At 43.4% G+C, this 17,636-nt stretch overlaps 1 long non-coding RNA gene across 2 annotated transcripts in view; it reads left to right on the forward strand.

The window, feature by feature from the left end:
- Positions 1–17,636, forward strand: part of LOC114484264 (uncharacterized) — a 95,901-nt gene that overhangs the window by 17,096 nt on the left and 61,169 nt on the right. The window contains exon 1 of one of the 2 annotated variants that reach the window (XR_003676942.1): positions 12,728–12,766. The exons of the other annotated variant lie outside the window; for it this stretch is intronic. This is a non-coding gene — a long non-coding RNA (uncharacterized lncRNA). Of the gene's footprint in view, positions 1–12,727; positions 12,767–17,636 lie in introns of those variants that run through there. 2 annotated transcript variants of the gene reach the window in all.

Here is a 17,636-nt window from a genome sequence, read left to right on the forward strand (position 1 = left end):
GACAAAGGAGGCAAGGATATACAATGGAGAAAAGACAGTCTCTTCAATAAGTTGTGCTGGGAAAACTGAACAGCTACATGTAAAAGAATGAAATTAGAACACTCCCTAACACCATACACAAAGATAAACTCAAAATGGATTAGAGCCCTAAATGTAAGACCGGGCACTATAAAACTCTTAGAGGAAAACATAGGAAGAACACTCTTTGACATAAATCACAGCAAGATATTTTTTGATCCACCTCCTAGAGTAATGGAGATAAAAACAAAAATAAACAAATGGGACCTAATGAAACTTGAAAGCTTTTGCACAGCAAAGGAAACCATAAACAAGACGAAAAGACAACCCTCAGAATGGGAGAAGATATTTGCAAATGAATCATCAGACAAAGGATTAATCTCCAAAATGTATAAACAGCTCATGCAGCTCAATATTAAAAAAACAAATCAGCCCAGTCCAAAAATGAACAGAAGACCTAAATAGACATTTCTCTAGAGAAGACACACAGGTGGCCAAGAAGCACATGAAAAGCTGCTCAACATCACTAATTATTAGAGAAATGTAAATCAAAACTACAATGAGGTATCACCTCACACCAGTTAGAATGGGCACCATCAGAAAATCTACAAACAACAAATGCTGGAGAGGGTGTGGAGAAAAGGGAACCCTCTTGCACTGTTGGTGGGAATGTAAATTGATACAGCCACCAGTATGGAGGTTCCTTAAAAAACTAAAAATAGAATTACCATATGATCCAGCAATCCCACTACTGGGCATATACCAGAAAAAAAAAAAAAACAAAACAAAAGACACATGCACCCCAATGTTCATTGCAGCACTATTTACAATAGCCAGGTCATGGAAGCAACCTAAATGCCCATCGACAGACGAATGGATAAAGAATATGTGGTACATATATGCAATGGAATAATACTCAGCCATAAAAAGGAAAGAAATTGGGTCATTTGTAGAGATGTGGACGCATCTAGAGACTGTCATACAGATTGAAGTAAGTCAGAAAGAGAAAAACAAATATCGTATATTAAAACATATATGTGGAACCTAGAAAACAGTACAGATGAACCACTTTGCAGAGCAGAAATTGAGACACAGAAGTAGAGAAAAAATGTATGGACACCAAGGAGGGAAAGCGGCGGGGGGTGGGGTTTGTGGTGTGATGAATTGGGAGGTTGGGATTGACAAGTATACACTGATGTGTATAAAATGGATGACCAGTAAGAAAAAATAAATAAATAAAAAAATATAAAAAATAAATAAAGTAGGGATTTACAGTTATAAATTTCCCTCTGAGCACTGCTTTCACTGCATCTGATAGGTTTTGGTTCTTCTTTGAGCCATTGGTTGTTTAAGAGCGTGTTGTTTAACCTCCATGTATTCATGAATTTTCCAGTTTTCCTTCTGTTATTAATTTCAAGTTTCATTCCATTGTGGTCATGGAATAAACATTTTATGACTCTGTTCTTTTGAAATGTATTGAGACTTGTTTTATGGCCTAAGCTATGTTCTCTCCTGGAGGATGTGCTATGTGCACTTGAGAAGGATGTGTATTTTTCTGCTGTTTGGTGGAGTGCTTTGTTTGTGTTAGGTCTCATAGATATATAGTGTTGTTCAAGTCTTCTATTTCTATGTTTATCTTTTCCCTAGTAGTTCTATCCTTTATTGAAAGTGAGGTGTTGAAATCGCCAACAATTATTGTAGAACAGTCTTTTCTCCCTTTAATTCTGTCAGTTTTTGCTTTGTAAATTTGGGGTTTTGTTATTAGGTGCTTTATATTTATAATTATTATACTTCTTGGTAGATTGACTCTTTTATCTTTATTTAATGTCTTTCTTTCTTTCTTGTTACAATTTATGTCTTAAAGTCTGTTTTGTCTGATAACAGTATAGCTACTCCAACTCTTTAAGTTACCATTTACATGAAGTATCTTTTTCCATCCTTTCACTTTCAGCCTATTTTGTGTATTTGGATCCAAAGTGGGTCTCTTGTAGAAAGCATATAGACATTTTTATTGTCACAAATTACATCTTTATACATTGTGTGCCCATTAATATATTTTAAGAAATTTTTTTATGTAGTTGTCCTTTAAATTATACCGGAAAAAAAGAGGAGTTACAAACCACAAATGCCTTAATACTGACTTTTATATTTACTTATGAAATTACCTTTCCTGGTGTTTTTTATTTCTTCTGCAGACTCAAGTTACAATTTAGTATTCTTTCAGTGAGCCTGAAGGATCTCCTTTAGCATTTCTTGTAGGGTAGGTCTACAAGCAATAAACTCTCTCTTTTTGTTTATCTAGAAAGTCTTAATTTTTCTTTCATTTTTGAAGGATAGTTTTCCTGGGTATAGAATTCTTGGTTGACAATTTTATTCTTTCAGCACTTTGAATATATCTTCCCACTGCCTTCTGGCCTTCATGATTCCTGAAGAGAAATTAGCTGTTAATCTTATTGCAAATGTTGTACGTGATGAGTCATCTCTTGCTTGCTGCTTTTAGGACTCTGCCTTTGGCTTTCAACCGTTTGATTACAACGTGTCTCAGTGAGGATCTTGAAGTTCGCTCAGATTCTTAGATGTATATATTTATATCTTTATCAAGTTTGCAAAAGTTTTGGCCATTATTACTTCTGATATTCTTTCTGCTCCTTTCTCTCTCTGCTCTCCTTCTGGAATTTACATTACACTTCTGTTGGTATGCTTAATGCTGTTCCACAGGTCTCTTAGGCTCTGTTCATTTTTCTTTACTGTTTTTTCTTTCTGCTCCTCAGACTGGGTAATCTCAATTGGCCTGTCTTTAAGTTTCCTGAATCTTTCTTCTGCCAGCTCCAATGTGCTGTTTACTTCTCTAATAAAATTTTCATTTTAATTATTGTACTTTTCAACTTCAGAATTTCTCTCTAGTTCCTCTTTTAATTTCTATCTCTATCTCTGTATTGATAGCCTCTATTTGCCAACACATCATTCTCATTGTTTCCTTTAGTTCTTTGAGTATATATATATATATATATATATATATATATATATTTGTTGTTGTTGTTGTTGTTGTTATGTCAGGTCTTAGTTGCGGCACACAGGATTTTTGTTGCCGCATTCAGGATCTTTGTTGTGACATGTGGGATCTTTAGTTGTGGCATGCGAACACTTAGTTGAGGCATGTGGGATCTAGTTTCCTGACCAGGGATTGAACCCGGGCTCCCTTCATTGGGAATGCAGAGTCTTAGCCACTGGACCACCAGGGATGTCCCGAGCACATTTTAAATAGTTGACTTAGGCTTCCCTGGTGGCGCAGTGGTTGCGCGTCCGCCTGCCGATGCAGGGGACACGGGTTCGCGCCCTGGTCTGGGAGGATCCCACATGCCGCGGAGCGGCTGGGCCCGTGAGCCATGGCCGCTGAGCCTGCGCGTCCGGAGCCTGTGCCCCGCAACGGGAGAGGCCACAGCAGAGGGAGGCCCGCATACCAAAAAAAAAAAAAAAAAAATGGTCCACATTAAATAGTTGACTTATAGTCTTATTTTAAAGTGAGCTCAGTGTCTTGGCTTCCTTAGGGAACACTTCTATTCATTTCTTTTTTTCCTATGTATGAGCCATTTTCACTCTGGGGCACTGTCTTTTAAGATTCAATGTGCACTTTGAAATAGCAGCCATTATATGGTGATGGGTCTACCCCACCAGGTAGACTACGTGGGAACCAAGGAGTGGAAGTAGAAGAGGCCCTGTCTGTCCTCATTTCCTCAAGGAAGCTTCATGTCTTCTTCTGACTGTTTTCCTTTCTTCTCAAGCGTAAAATAGTGGGCACTTAGATGGACATAATGGTTTGCTCATTTAGTGGCCGCCCGTTGTACTTGGAAAGAAAAATAAAAACCAAAAGCCTCTTTAACACAGGGGTCCTCTGTAGGACCCTGCAAAATCTGACTCCAGCCTCCCCTCAGGCCCCATACCCCCTCTCACTGGACCCATTCTTCTTCCAGTTTTGTAGCATGCGATGCCATGTCCCACCTCAGAGCCTTTGCAGACGCTCTTCCACTCACAGTGCTCTTCCCATCATTTGTTGCCTGATGAATTATTACTTATCCTTCAGATTTTAGCTTTAAAGCCACTTCCTCAGAAAGGCCTTCTCCATGCCCTCTAATATAAATCATTTTCCTCCATTGTTCTCTTTCAGAGGGCACTCTGCTTGTCCATTTTCTGCTTACAGTAAGTTGTCTTGGTACATTTATTGTATATTATATATAGGATTAATATCTTTCTGCAACAACCACATAGAAATGTTGAGATGGGCCTTGAAGGTCTGCAAGCAGATGGATGGCAGTGGCAAGGCTCTGAGTGTTCAGAGGTAGGGAGGGGGCCTTGCAGGAGCACTCAGAGCTCTGGGGTGTGGCCTTTCTCCTGGTGATGGGGATGTGGGGTTGGGGAGGGGCTGCATTTCCAGGAACTTTGACAGCTGTCTTCCGTCTTGACCCTATAACCCCTAGTGCTTAGTTTCTCTGTTCCTCTTGATAGCAAAAGTCTTCAAAAGAATTGTCCTCACCTCCTCTCTCCAGTTACTCTCCTCCTATTCTCAAAATTAGGCTTGTGTACCTGTTACTTCACTGAGATGGTCTATCAAGGCCAGCAGTGACTTCCAAGTTGCTAACTCCCATGGTTGATGGTCACTCGTCATTCTTTTTTGACCACTCAGCAGCAGTGGACACTGCTTTGACTCCCTCCTTGAAGCTGTCTCTCCCCCGACTCCTCTGCTCCGACCACACTCACTCCCTTGGTGATTTCATCCTATCTCATGTAGAAGGTTTTAAATGCCTCCTATAGGTTGACAGCTCCCAAATCAGCATCACCAGCTTGGGTCTCCTCCCTGACTCCACACTCTGTATTCAGCTGCCTGCTTGCAAGCTCACTCCTGCCTCAGGCCCTTTGCACTGTTTCTTTCCGGCCTGCAGGACTCCCCACAACTGCTCCTGAAGCTTGCTCCTTTATTTCTTCAGATTTCTGCTCAAACGTTAGCTTCTCTGCAATATCTCCCTTGGCCACCCTGTATCAACAACAGCCCATGTCCTCAGAACTTCCTGTGCCCTTAATCTGCTTTATTTTTTTTCAAAGCACCTCCACCATCCAAAATTCTCTCTATTCAATATTCTGTTTTCTCTCCATTCTCTATATTCTATGTTCTTATTTGTTTATTATCCACCTCCCCTGACTAGAACGTGAGTTCTGTAGAAGTGGGAGCTGCATGTCTGGTTCACCTCCGCAGCCCCTGTGCCTGGAACAGGACTGCTGAAGGAATGGATGGGGCTGTGCTCAGTACATAGTTATAGACACATCAGTGAGTACGGGAATGTTATCTTCCTTCCCTGTGGATCTCACGGATATGTTGAACTCTCTAGTAATTAGAGTTGTGAACTGGGAATTTTTTTGTTTTGTTTTTATCATTTATCATGAAAATATTTGTTCTTTTGTTACTCTAATTATGGGGATATACAAATATTCATATATTTACTATTGCAGCTTATTTTGGAGAAAACTATGAAGTATGTGTGTACCACAATTAACTCTAAGTATACTTCTTTTCCTTAGGCTTTTTATCTTATTTATTTCTATTTAAGTAGAATATTGTTTTATCATGATGCTGTACGCCAATAAAATTTTTATGTTATCACCTCAAAAACAGATGATTTTTTTCTCTAGAGTTGCACTTTAAACTAAATTTACAGTAGTCTTCACAATAATGTCATATCACCTTTGGCTGAATGAACTTCAATGAATTGGATTTGAAAAAACCAACATCACTGGAATTAACAAATTTTCTATTTGAATCATGTAATGCCATTGATATAAAACTATCTTCATTTAATAGTTCTCAGCGTGCTTCTTCTAATGGAACCAATACTTATCACTGTCATTTTATTTTCACATGTACACAAGAAAACCTGAAACTGAAAATGAGTGAAATTATTTTTAAAAATACAGACATTTGATGTAAATGAAAAGTCATGCTTCCAACTGGGAGTCTAAAGAAACACCTCATTCCTGACTCCCTACCGACCTCTTTATGTTTTAAAGGCAGAGAGCAAAACATTCACACCCTCAAAGATCCTGTTCCTCCTTGGAAAGCCTGACGCTGCTTGCAGAGGGCAGCAGGGCTCTTCTGCTTATAGACCTGAGTCTCTGACACTGTCTCCCTGAGGGACCTTGGGCAAGTCCTGTCCTCTTGCTGGGTCTCATTTCTCCCTCTGTAAAGCTTCCCAGGGCGTCCAGCTCTGGCATCCTATGGTTTGTTTCCACCCGCGGAGCTGGCGTGGCACTGGTGTCTGACCTCACTGGGAAAACATGCCAGATAAGCCGGCCCCCCTATCTCCACGGCCTTCATCTTCACCTCCGATCCTTCACATGAACAACACCAGAGTTTCTGGGACAGCGTCCGTCATTGATAAAATGTCCCATAACTTCTCAATGAGCCCACACACTGTAACCGCAGTGATAACGGGCTATATCTGGCTCGCTCAGAATGCTGACCGTGTTCCACACGGTGCTGTGGCTGTGGTTATCTGCTGCGCATGAATGGCCAGAGGCAGAAAAAGCACAGCAGCCTGTGCCGTAGAGAAGTGGAAGTGATTAACTTATGTCGCGGGCTCCAGCGTTGGTCTCAGCAAGTGAGAGGCAAAATGGATGTTGACAGCCGCCTCGGAGCTCACACCCCTGTGTCAGCACTCTGCAGGAAACAGATGGCTTCAGGGCCGCTCTCAAGCCTGTCGACAGCTCAACAGCTCGTGCTTTCTGATAGAGGTGTCAGAAAACAACAAGGACAGTCCCAGGAAGTCAGTTTCCTGGCCCTGGAGGTGTCCTGGTGGAGCAGGGTAACCGACAGATGGGATGTTGTAGAAGAGGTGCAGATGCCCAGGGTGGGGAGACCATGTCTATTCTGTTAGCACCGTCCCTCTCCTCCCTGCTCAGGGGCTCAAGCCCAGGGCTTATCTACCAGGCACCAGTTACGGTGAGCAAGCTAGGCTAACCCTTAGAAGCAGAGCCAGCACCCGGGAGTCAGGGCGGGGCCAAAGCTAGAGATCATGAGAAAAGGGGAGGAATTCAGGGCAAGGCGATAAGAATTCACAGTAGAGCAGTGAGATAAAGTGAAAACAAGCAGACGTCAAATAGGATGGGAGGTCAGAAACAGGAAGTAGTCACTTTTATAAGCCTGTTAGGTTGTGATGCCTGGTACACTGACCCGGCTTTTAAAAATGCCCCAGAGTGGGTGCTCTTTGTGTCCTGCTAACACTGCATGTTGAGCGTCAGTTCAGAAAAACAGATGCTTCATTCCCCGACACACACCTGAAATGAAAATACCTTTGTTATCTTCTTCTAATGTCGAGGACCTACTTTATGCAGCATCCATGAGAGAATCTGTACTACTTTTAGCCACTTAGATGTTACTGTCTAGACTGATTTGAGAAGAAGCCATAAAGTGGCTTTCTAATCTCTCATCTCAATACAGCCAAGCACTAGGCTATATCAGACCCATGTGGGCTGCCCACATGGTCTCGTCTCTGCTATCCAATTTCACGGAGTTGAGTGCAGCAGCAGAGGATGCAGTGTGATCTGCGTGGTGCCCGGGAGCCCACGGCACCAGGCTGCCCGCTCTGCGTCCTCATTGCCCTGACAGCTCCACACTCATCTTTCCAGTCAGGCCAGAAGAGCACTAAAAGCTCTATGTTCCACATCCCCACACACCCCGATCTGAACCCCTCCGGGCTTTGGCAGCAATCTGAAGAGATCACGTTCTTTATTTCTGTCCAGAGCACGTCCCAGCGAGAGCCTGACCTGGGCGGGGTGATCTGAGGAAACTGGATGACTTCCCGGCCTCTCATGAGTCAGGTGTTCATAGCCTCATCCTTTGATTCGAAGTGAATTCCTAGAACGTAACCTGTTTTCTGATCATGCAAAAACACCTCTCCCGCCAAGTGGTATCCTTTGGGGTCTCATCCGTGGACCCTGTGGGCAGCCTGTCTTCAGAGCAGAGAGTCGGGCTGGGAGAGACAGGCAGCAGTCGCTCGTGCAGGGCCTCTGGGGCGGCGGTGAGGAGTTTGGATTTTGAGCAGTGGGAAGTTACTGGAGTGTTGAAAGCCGTGGCAGGGCGCGATCTGATATTCATCTTAAAAGGTACCTCTGTCATCAGAGGGCTATGGAATCGAAGGAGTGGGAGGATGAGGGGAACCGCGTAGGAGGCCACTGGATTGCCCGTCCGCTCATTTATTCCGTCGCTCTCCACGCATGTGCTGCCATCCAACCCTGTGGACAGAGGCACTGGACGTCAGGTTCCCTACCCTTCTTGAGCTTATGGCAGAAGGACTATGAAAAAGTAAACAGACCAAGGGAAGAGATCCATTGCAGAGTTCTTGACGACCTAGGGGTTCGGATTCCAGCCTTTCACTGCCTCGGCCCATGTTCAATCCCTGGTTGGGGAACATCTCGCAAGCCATGTGGTGCAGCCAAAAAAATTAAAAAAAATAAATAAATGTTAAAAATTTTTAAAAAGAGAAGCGATCCATTCAGACTGTGATGCGTGCCATGCAGAAGATAAAACGGGGTGCTCTGATAAAGAGCTACTAGGGTGGGAGGCGAGGGTCACTTCGCAGGGTTGAAGGGATGGCCTTTCTGAGACCTAAATAACGGGAATGATGAGTCACGTGACGATGAGACATGGGCACGGGGGTGTTCTAAGCAGAGGAGACAGCAAGTGCAAAGGCCTTGAGGCAGGAATGAGCTCACGTGGTGCTGGGAGACCTGCCCAGGCCACTCCTTGCTACCCAGGTGAGGAGTTGGGTTTGCCTCTGCCGGGGTGAGAGCCACTACAGGGTTTTGCACAGAGGCACCAGTGAGCCACAGACTGTAGCCTGAGGGCCAAATCCAGAACAATGCCTGTTGTTTATAAATAAAGTGTTATTGGAACCCAGTCTTGCCTGTTAGTTCGTCTACGCAGTATCTGTGGCTGCTTGCAGGCTGCAGTGGCAGGGCAGCATAGTTGTGGCAGAGGCCACCCGGCCCACAAAGCCTTTAGGTATTTTGATACTTACTCTCTGGCCCTTTACAGGGTAGTTTGCTGACTGCTGGTTTAGTTGCTGCTGTCAGAGGTTATTCTGGCTACTGTGTGGGTAGCATCCTGGACTAGAGCTATGAAGCTACTGCAGGACACAGAGGACAGTGAGGCTTTCCCTTAGCATCTCTGGGTGCACACAGCTCTGAAGACAGAGAGCGTGTGCGGGGCGTGCTGCCTGGCGCACAGTGGCCAGCCGAGCTGATGCTGCTTCGCCTGGTGAACTTGGCAAGGAGTTCGTCGCTGCTTGTGGGCCCTCCACCCAAACCATAACTGCCTGTCTTTTGTCTGCGGCACCTTGTCACCAGTTTGGGGCTTAGAGACAGTGCAGGCCGAGCAGCTGTTTCCTCTTACCTGCTCGTCCCATGTCAGCAGCCTGTTGTGACTGCCAAGCGCGCCCACACCACGCCCAACAGACAGCAAGACATACTGTGAGAAGGGGATCTCGTTTCCAAATTTTAGGGCAGATGGCTTTTGTTGTGTTTCTTGAGAAAAACATTAAATAAGTAAAATAGTTGAATATTGCGTTAGAAACCTAAACATCTGGGGTTTTTGTACCATGGGATCTTATTTTCATTCCTTTGGTTGTAACTGATAAACACTCACAGAATAATTGAGTTAGTTCACTTGTTAAGAAGAAAAGCCATTTGTGTTACGTAAAGAAATGGTGAAGATGAGGGCAGGGACAAGAAGAGGAGATTCGGGGTGACAGATCAGCTGTCCCCAAATAGCTGTCTATAGGTGGGAGGTCAAATTTATTTGAACAAGCATTTATTGAGCTTCTACTCTGTGCCAACCTCTGCTGGGTGCTGGAGAATCTGAGGTCCCTGATGTCTAGAGCCTCACAGTCTGGTAACAAATATAACAGTGACAATATGACAAGATAACAAAAGTAAAGCACTTAATAATGGTTCTTACATTCCCACAACATGCCTCTAACATAGGTATTATCATTCCAATTTTAATTGAGACTCGAAGAGTAAATGTCAGAGTTGGGATATGAAACCATATCCTTTTGTCATTAGAGCTTTTTGCTGCCCTTCCGACTGGAAGAACTAAACCAATCAGTGTAAGTTCCAGCAAGGTAAGTTTCAGCTCAGGAACAAAAGGGGCTACTTTGGAAGGTGATGAGCTGTGTGTCAAGGGCAGTGTGTAAGTAGGAGCTTACGGAGGCCTGGCTGGGTCAAGAGCCTCAAAGAATATTGTCAGAAATTAGTCTCTCTAGGGCTTCCCTGGTGGCGCAGTGGTTAAGAATCCACCCGCCAATGCAGGGGACACGGGTTCGAGCCCTGGTCTGGGAGGATCCCACGTGCTGCGGAGCAATCAGGCCCGTGCGCCACAACTACTGAGCCTGTGCTCTAGCGCCCGCGAGCCACAGCTACTGAAGCCCATGTGCCGCAACTAATGAAGTCCGCGCGCCTAGAGCCCGTGCTCCGCAAGAAGAGAGGCCACCGCAGTGAGAGGCCCACACACGGCAACGAAGAGCAGCCCCCGCTCGCCGCAACTAGAGAAAGCCCGCGCGCAGCAACGAAGGCCCAACGCAGCCAAAAATAAATACAATAAATAAATGTATTAAAAAAGAAATTAGTCTCTCTCTATGCCTTGGCTCCGCTTTCCTCTGGTTTGGCTTCCAAAACAGGTAGGTCCTTCAGCTTCAGGCTAACGTTCTGTCTGCTTGGTAGCCTCGACACAAAGAGGACACCTGTTCTCAGTAGTTCCAGCAAAAGCCCCAGGATTAACTCTGACCTCACTGGCACCTCTGAACCAATCCCTGTGGCTGTGAATGTGGGACTCATTGAGTCAACTCTCCCGACCACATGGACTGAGGGCAGCCCTCGCCCCCATCTCCTGAGCTGCCCCAGTACCAGTCCTCCCAGTGATACAAAAGCACGGGCTCTTTGGGGTCTTTGGATGGGAGGTCATGGTATCTAGCATAGTGGAAGGAGGGTGGAATTGGAGTTCAACAGGCTTGGCTGCTCACTTACAGTGTGACCTTGAGTAAACACGCTCCTCTCTCTGGGCCTCATCTGTAAACTGGGTGTTCATAGCCCCTTCCTTCCTGGCCACAGGCAACATTAAACTGGTGCTTATATAGTGCCTGGCCCAGGAAACGACGCCCAACGTCCCCAGGGAGGGATTTACGCGAGAGGGGATGTGGAAGAGCCTGGGCTATTCTCAGGACGAGGATGCAGCGTGAGTAAAGTGTCGGTGGGTGACCAGCGATTCGGCCAGGTTGACAGCCATGAGGCCAGGTCTGGCTGCATAATGGGTGCTAGGTCTCCACACTGAGCTCCCAGGAGAGGAGCCGCTCGAGCGAGGCTGTTTCTAAAGACCCAGCCAAGCCCGTTTCCCTCTCCAGCTTCTCAAGCTCCAGCCAAATCACCAGAAAACAATGTTCCCAGAATGAACTGGCTCAGCTCCTTGCAGAAATGCTGCTAGAAGAGGACAATTAGCTCTGGGCCCTTGGCTTTTGTAGGGGTCTGCATTAGACCCAACTGAGGGGGAGGAAACACACGTTCATGGTCTTCCTCCTGGCACCGTCAGGAGAAAGGCGGGTCAGTGCGGCCGCAAGCCCGAGGCCGCCTGCGTGTGAACCTGGCTCTGCCCACCACCAGCCGCGTGACCACGGGCAGGATCTCACTTTAGAACGGGGCAATGGTGGTAAAAATGGCATCTGCCTCAAAGGTTTGTTGTAAGGATTACACAGGTCATATGTTAGCTCCAGCCATTATAGGTCAAAAATTGGTCTCTGTCAGCAATTTCATATGGTTCAAGCTAAAGTTCTTGACGCAGAGTAGGTGTTAACTATGGGCGCATGCTACCTGTGGCCCTCACGACAGTCTTACCAGGAGGGCGCTGTTGCACCTGTGCTATGGGCAAGGGGGTAGCCAAGCAGCGCGGCCAGCGTCGCGGAGCCTGTGTCCCGTGCAGCCAGCAGGAAACTGAGCATCTGCGAGAGACATTCCCTCCTGGGTCCTGCAGAGGTGACCTGGGCCTGAGTCCCTGGCTGATGACTGTTCTTGGCTTACAGGTTGCAGGCTCCTGCAGCAGCACTGAAGACACGCTCCTTTGTTCTAATCGGAGTCCCTTATCTGAGGATCCAGGTGATCAATTTCTCTTAGAAGTCAGTGCCAGGAAAAAAAAAAAATCTGTCTCTCCTACTAAACTGGTACATTTCCTTTTATCAGAGAACCCTAGGAGGGCAGAGTGAACACCTGGGCTGGGTTTCCAGAGATGGTGAATTTTTATTATTCTCTTTATTGTAACTACCACGGAGGAGCATTAATTATGTACCAAGACATCGCACTCAGTGCACCACATGAACATTCTCTTTGCTGCTCAAAGTGTGGTCCTTGGACCGGCAGCAACGGCATCACCTGGGAGCTTGCCAGAAATACAGAATCTCTGGCTCCTCCGGAGAACTGCTAAATCCAAATCTGTATTTTAACAAGATGGCCAGGTGACTCATAGGTACATTTAATGGTTGAGGCGTCCTGCCTAGTGGCATTTAATCCCCACCCCATTCAGGAAGTACAGACTGTTTTACCCCTGTTTTACAGATAAGTAGTCGGGGGGTTCTGACTGATTCCAGAGTCTGCATTCTTGCCACTGTGCTGCCCAGCCCTTGAAAAGTAGGAGGAAACATCTAGCAAAGCCCTAGAGGTGGGTAAGGCTGAGAACCTTGGAACAGCCAGGTTGTTGACCGTGTCTCTTGGCCCAGTTAAAGCTCTGGGCACCTTTCCCAGAGATTCAAGGAACTTAGATCTGGCAGAACTCCTTAGGTGCTCACATTCAGGTAACAGCCGGCAGCACCAGAACCAAACCCCAGTGTAAAGGGGAGGAGGCTTTGGCGTCAAATCAAAACCCACTGCTGCACATCCTCAAGCCTGTCGATATAACCTCACTGAGCCTCGGTTTCCTCACCCGTAAATGGGGTCAAGTGTATCCACTGAGTCAAATTATTGGAAAGATAAAACCGTCTATGACACTAAATTCCTTCGTCCAGTGCATGACAAGCTTGATATGATAAATGTTAACTAAAATGAATGAGTGAGTGATAAATGAATAAACACACACACACAGGAGCCCTCTTCTTCATAGCGTGGAGTTCCCACACTAGGCACAAGGAATTTGAAACCGACGTAAGTGCTGAATTTTCCCCATGAAGTGGAAACCGGGCAGCCGCTTGTTGAGGTGAAAAATACGATCCTGCTCTTGAGTCTGGTGGGTGGGTGGAATCCAGCCCCATGGACCCTCTCTCGTCCCAGGACATGTTTCTGCTGTCTTTGCCTGGTTTGGTGTCAGGGTAATGCTAGCTTTAAAGAATGAATTGGCGAGTCTTCCCTCCTTGTGGTGATCAGCTTTATGTGTCAACATGGGCCGGACTGCAGTCCCCCGTTATTCAATCAAACACGAGGTGTTGCTGTGGAGGTATTGTTTAGATGTGGTTAACATTCATAACCAGATGACTTTAAGTAAGTCATTTAGATCATCTACGACAGCCTGCTTCAATCAGTTCAAAGGCCTTAAGAGCAGAACTGAGGTTTACTTGAAAGAGAAGAAATTCTGCCTGTGGGCAGCAGCTTCGGTTCATGCCCAAGAGTTCTGCTAGCCTGCCCTGTGGCATTCAGACTTGCCTAGATGGCCCCCACAATCGTGGAAGCCAATTCCTTGCCATAAATCCATATATTTGTATTATGCTGGTTCTGGTTCTCTGGTTGAACCCTGACTGATACAGACTTTGATCCCAGAAGTGATTCTTGAAGACAGAATCATAAGGAAGAGTTATAAGTTGGTTCTGGTTTTTCTGGAGTTTCTTCTCTAATATGATTAGATCTAAAGACACTAACGACTTTATTTTCAGTGGTAAAGAGGATACTGGTAGTCCATGATGGCATGATGAGGTAAAAGAGATATGCACCATATGGCCATTGGATAAGATGAGGAAAAATATGTCTGGAATGCAAGAGATCCATGAGGATGCCTCTTAGTACTACCATGTCCTGTGATTAAAGTCAATGGAAAACTACAACGACACAATTCAGGCAGGACTACTAATGGCCCAGACCTTTCAGTAATGAAGATAAAGAACGCTGAGCAGCTGAGGGCAAAGGGCATATGGAATGGGTAGTAGAAGTAGGTAGTTATAAATGCCAGCTACAACCACGTGACCACTTGCAGAAATGAGGACTGTAATAGTTATATTTCTTCTTTATTTTGTCGTGAAAATGTTTGTGTAGACCTTTGAAGCAGATATCTTTGTTTTCTTCCCTCTTATCCCTTTATCATCTAACATAAGATATCTTAATAATAAATGTTACATCACAGTATTTAAGTTACAGGGTATCAAGGGTGAGAGTGACGTCACCCGAGGACTCTGCATCCTCTTCTGGGGAAAGTTAGTGTGTTTTCAGTTGTATGCAGAATAGTTATATCACATTAGGTGAAAGGATGATCCAGCTATTCTTTTTTTGGAGATTGTGTATGTGTATAAATACTATTCGGCCATAAAAAAGAATGAAATCTTACCATTTGCAACAACATGGATGGACCTTGAGGGCATTATGTTAAGTGAAATAAGCCAGACAGAGAAAGACAAACACCATACTATCTCACTTACATGTAGACCATCAATGGACATTTAGGTTGTTTCCACGTCTTGGCTGTTGTAAAGCTGCAAAGAACATAGGTGTGCCTATGTTTCTTTGAAGGTGATTTCCTTTCCTTCAGATATGTACTCAGAAATGTAATTGCTGGATAATATGGTAGCTCTATTTTTCATTTTTTGAGGAACCTCCATACTGTTTTCCATAGTGGCTGCAACAATTTACATTCCCACCAACAGAGCACAAGTATTCCATTTTCTCCACATCCTCTCCAACATTTGTTATCTCTTCTTTTTGATGACAGCCATTGTACCAGGTGTGAGGGGATATCTCATTGCAGCTTTGATTTGCATTTCCCTGATGATTAGTGATGTTGAACATCTTTTCATGTACCTGTTGCCCATCTGAATGTCTTCTTTGGAAAAATGTCTATTCAGTTCCTCTGCCCATTTTCTAATCAGATTGTCCGTATTTTGCTATTGAGTTGTATGAGTTCTTTATATAGTTTGCATATTAACCCTTTATCAGATATATGATTTGCAAATACTTCCTCCCGTTCTGTAGGTTGCTTTTTCATCTTGTTGATGGTTTCGTTTGCTGTGCAGAAGCTTTTTAGTTTGATATAGCCCCACTTGTTTATTTTTGCTTTTGGTGTCAAATTCAAAAACTCATTTCCAAGACTGATGTCAAGGAGTTCACCCGCGTGTTTTCTCATAGGATTTTTATAGTTTCAGGTCTTATGTTCAAGTTTTTAATCCATTTTGTGTTGATTTTTGTGTGTGGTGTAGGATAGTGGTCCAGGCTCATTCTTTTGTATGTGGCTGTCCAGTTTTCTCAACACCATTTATTGAAGAGACTGTCCTTTCCCCATTGTATATACTTTGCTCCTTTGTCATAAATTAATTGACCATATATGCATAGGTTTATTCCTAGGCTCTCTATTCTGTTCTGTTGATCTGTGTGTCTGTTTTTATGCCAATATCATACTGTTTTCACTTCTATAGCTTTGTAATATACTTTGAAATCAGGAGGTGTGATGTAGATTTTCTCTTTTTAATATTGTTGTCTGCTACTTATTAATTTATTCTTTCTGTTTCTTTGGGTTTATTTTGCTCTTTTTTTTCTAAGTTCTTGATATGAAAGCTTAAATAATTGATACTTTTATAACTTATGCATTTAATAAACTTTAACCTTTTATAACCTATGCATTTAATACTATAAATGTCTTTCTCAGCACTGGTAACTGTTTCCCATAAATTTTGATGTATTGTATTTTTTCATTCAGTTCAATGTATGTTTATTTCCTTTGAGACTTCCTATTTAACCCATGGATATGGGTTATCTTCTATATCCTTGCTGGTTTTCCATTAACTTCTAGCAATTGTTGACAGAGAAGAGTTGAAGCCTCCCACTATTATTATGGATTTGTCTATCTCTCCTTTCAGTTCTGTCAGTTTTTGCTTTACATATTTTGCAGCTCTTGTTTGGTGCATACATATTTAGGATTGTTATGTCTTCATAGTGGATTGACTCTTTTCTCATACAATGTTCCACTTTGTCTCTGGTAATTTCCTTTTCTCTGGGGTCTACTTTACTGGATATTAATATAGACACTCGTGCTTTGGTTTAAGTAATGTTTGTATGATATAACTTTTTCCATTCTTTTACTTTCACTCTGTCTATATCATGATATTTGAAGTTAGTTTCTTATAGATATCTTAGGGTTGGTTCCTGTTTTTCAAATTACTCTGCCAATCTTTGTTAATTGGTATAGTAAGGCCATTTAAATTTAATGTAAGTGTAGGAACTTCCCTGGTGGTCCAGTGATTGAGACTCCGTGCTCCCAATGCAGGCTGCCTGGGTTCGATCCCTGGTTAGGGAAGCAGATCCCACATGCGTCAACTAAAGGAGCCCTCATGCCGCAACTAAAAGATCCTACATGCCACAACTAAAGAGCCCACATGCTGTAATTAAAAAAAAAAAAAAGAAGAAGAAGAAGAAGAAGAAAGATCCTGCATGCCACAACAAAGATCCTGTAGAATGTGTCAACAAAGATCCCACGTGCCACAACTAAGACCTGGCGCAGCCAGATAAATAAATAAATATTTTAAAAATTAAATTTAATGTGAATGTTGATATTATAGGGCTTAGGTCTGCCATTTTATTTTTTAATTTTCTGTTTATTCTCTCTGTTTTCAATTTTTTGGTTTGCTTTTTCCTGACTGCCTGTGGGTTACTTGAGCATTTTTTAGAATTCCATTTTGATTTATCAGTAGTGTTTCTGAGTATATCTCTTCATATAGATTTTTTTTTTTAGTGGTTGTTCTAAGTATTAAATTGTACAAACCTAACTTATCAGTCTATTGAAGTCATCATTTTACCAGTTGAAGTACAGCAAGCTTAGCACACTTTATGACCCTTTACCCTCACCTATTTATAATATAACTGTCTTAAATGTTTCTTCTACATATATGTAGAACCCTGGCAGCCAGTGTTTTAGTATTTGCTTCAACCATCAAGCATATAATGTAGGAAACTCACAAGGAGAAGGAAAGTCTTACCCATATTTTTGCTTACTGTGTTCTTTGTCTTTTCCCTGACGTTCCAAAGTTTCTTCTTTTGTCATTTCCTTTTTGTTTAGAGAACTTCCTTTAGCTATTCTTTTAGAGTAAGTATGCTGTTGACACATTCTCTTAGTTTTCCTGCACCTGAGAATGTCTTGATTTTGTTTTAGGATTCTGAGTTGTCAAGTTATTTTCTTTCAACCCTTGAAAAATACTGTGTCATTTCTGTCTGGCTTCCATGGTTTCTGTTGAGAAATCTGCTGTCATTCAAATTCCTTTTCCTCTATAGGTAAAATGTAGTTTTTCTCTGACTACTTTCAAGATATTTTTCTTTGATTTTAGTTTTCATAAATTTAATTTTGA

This window comes from Physeter macrocephalus, chromosome 18, assembly GCF_002837175.3.
Source record: "Physeter macrocephalus isolate SW-GA chromosome 18, ASM283717v5, whole genome shotgun sequence".
In the NCBI taxonomy this organism is placed as follows: domain Eukaryota; kingdom Metazoa; phylum Chordata; class Mammalia; order Artiodactyla; family Physeteridae; genus Physeter; species Physeter macrocephalus.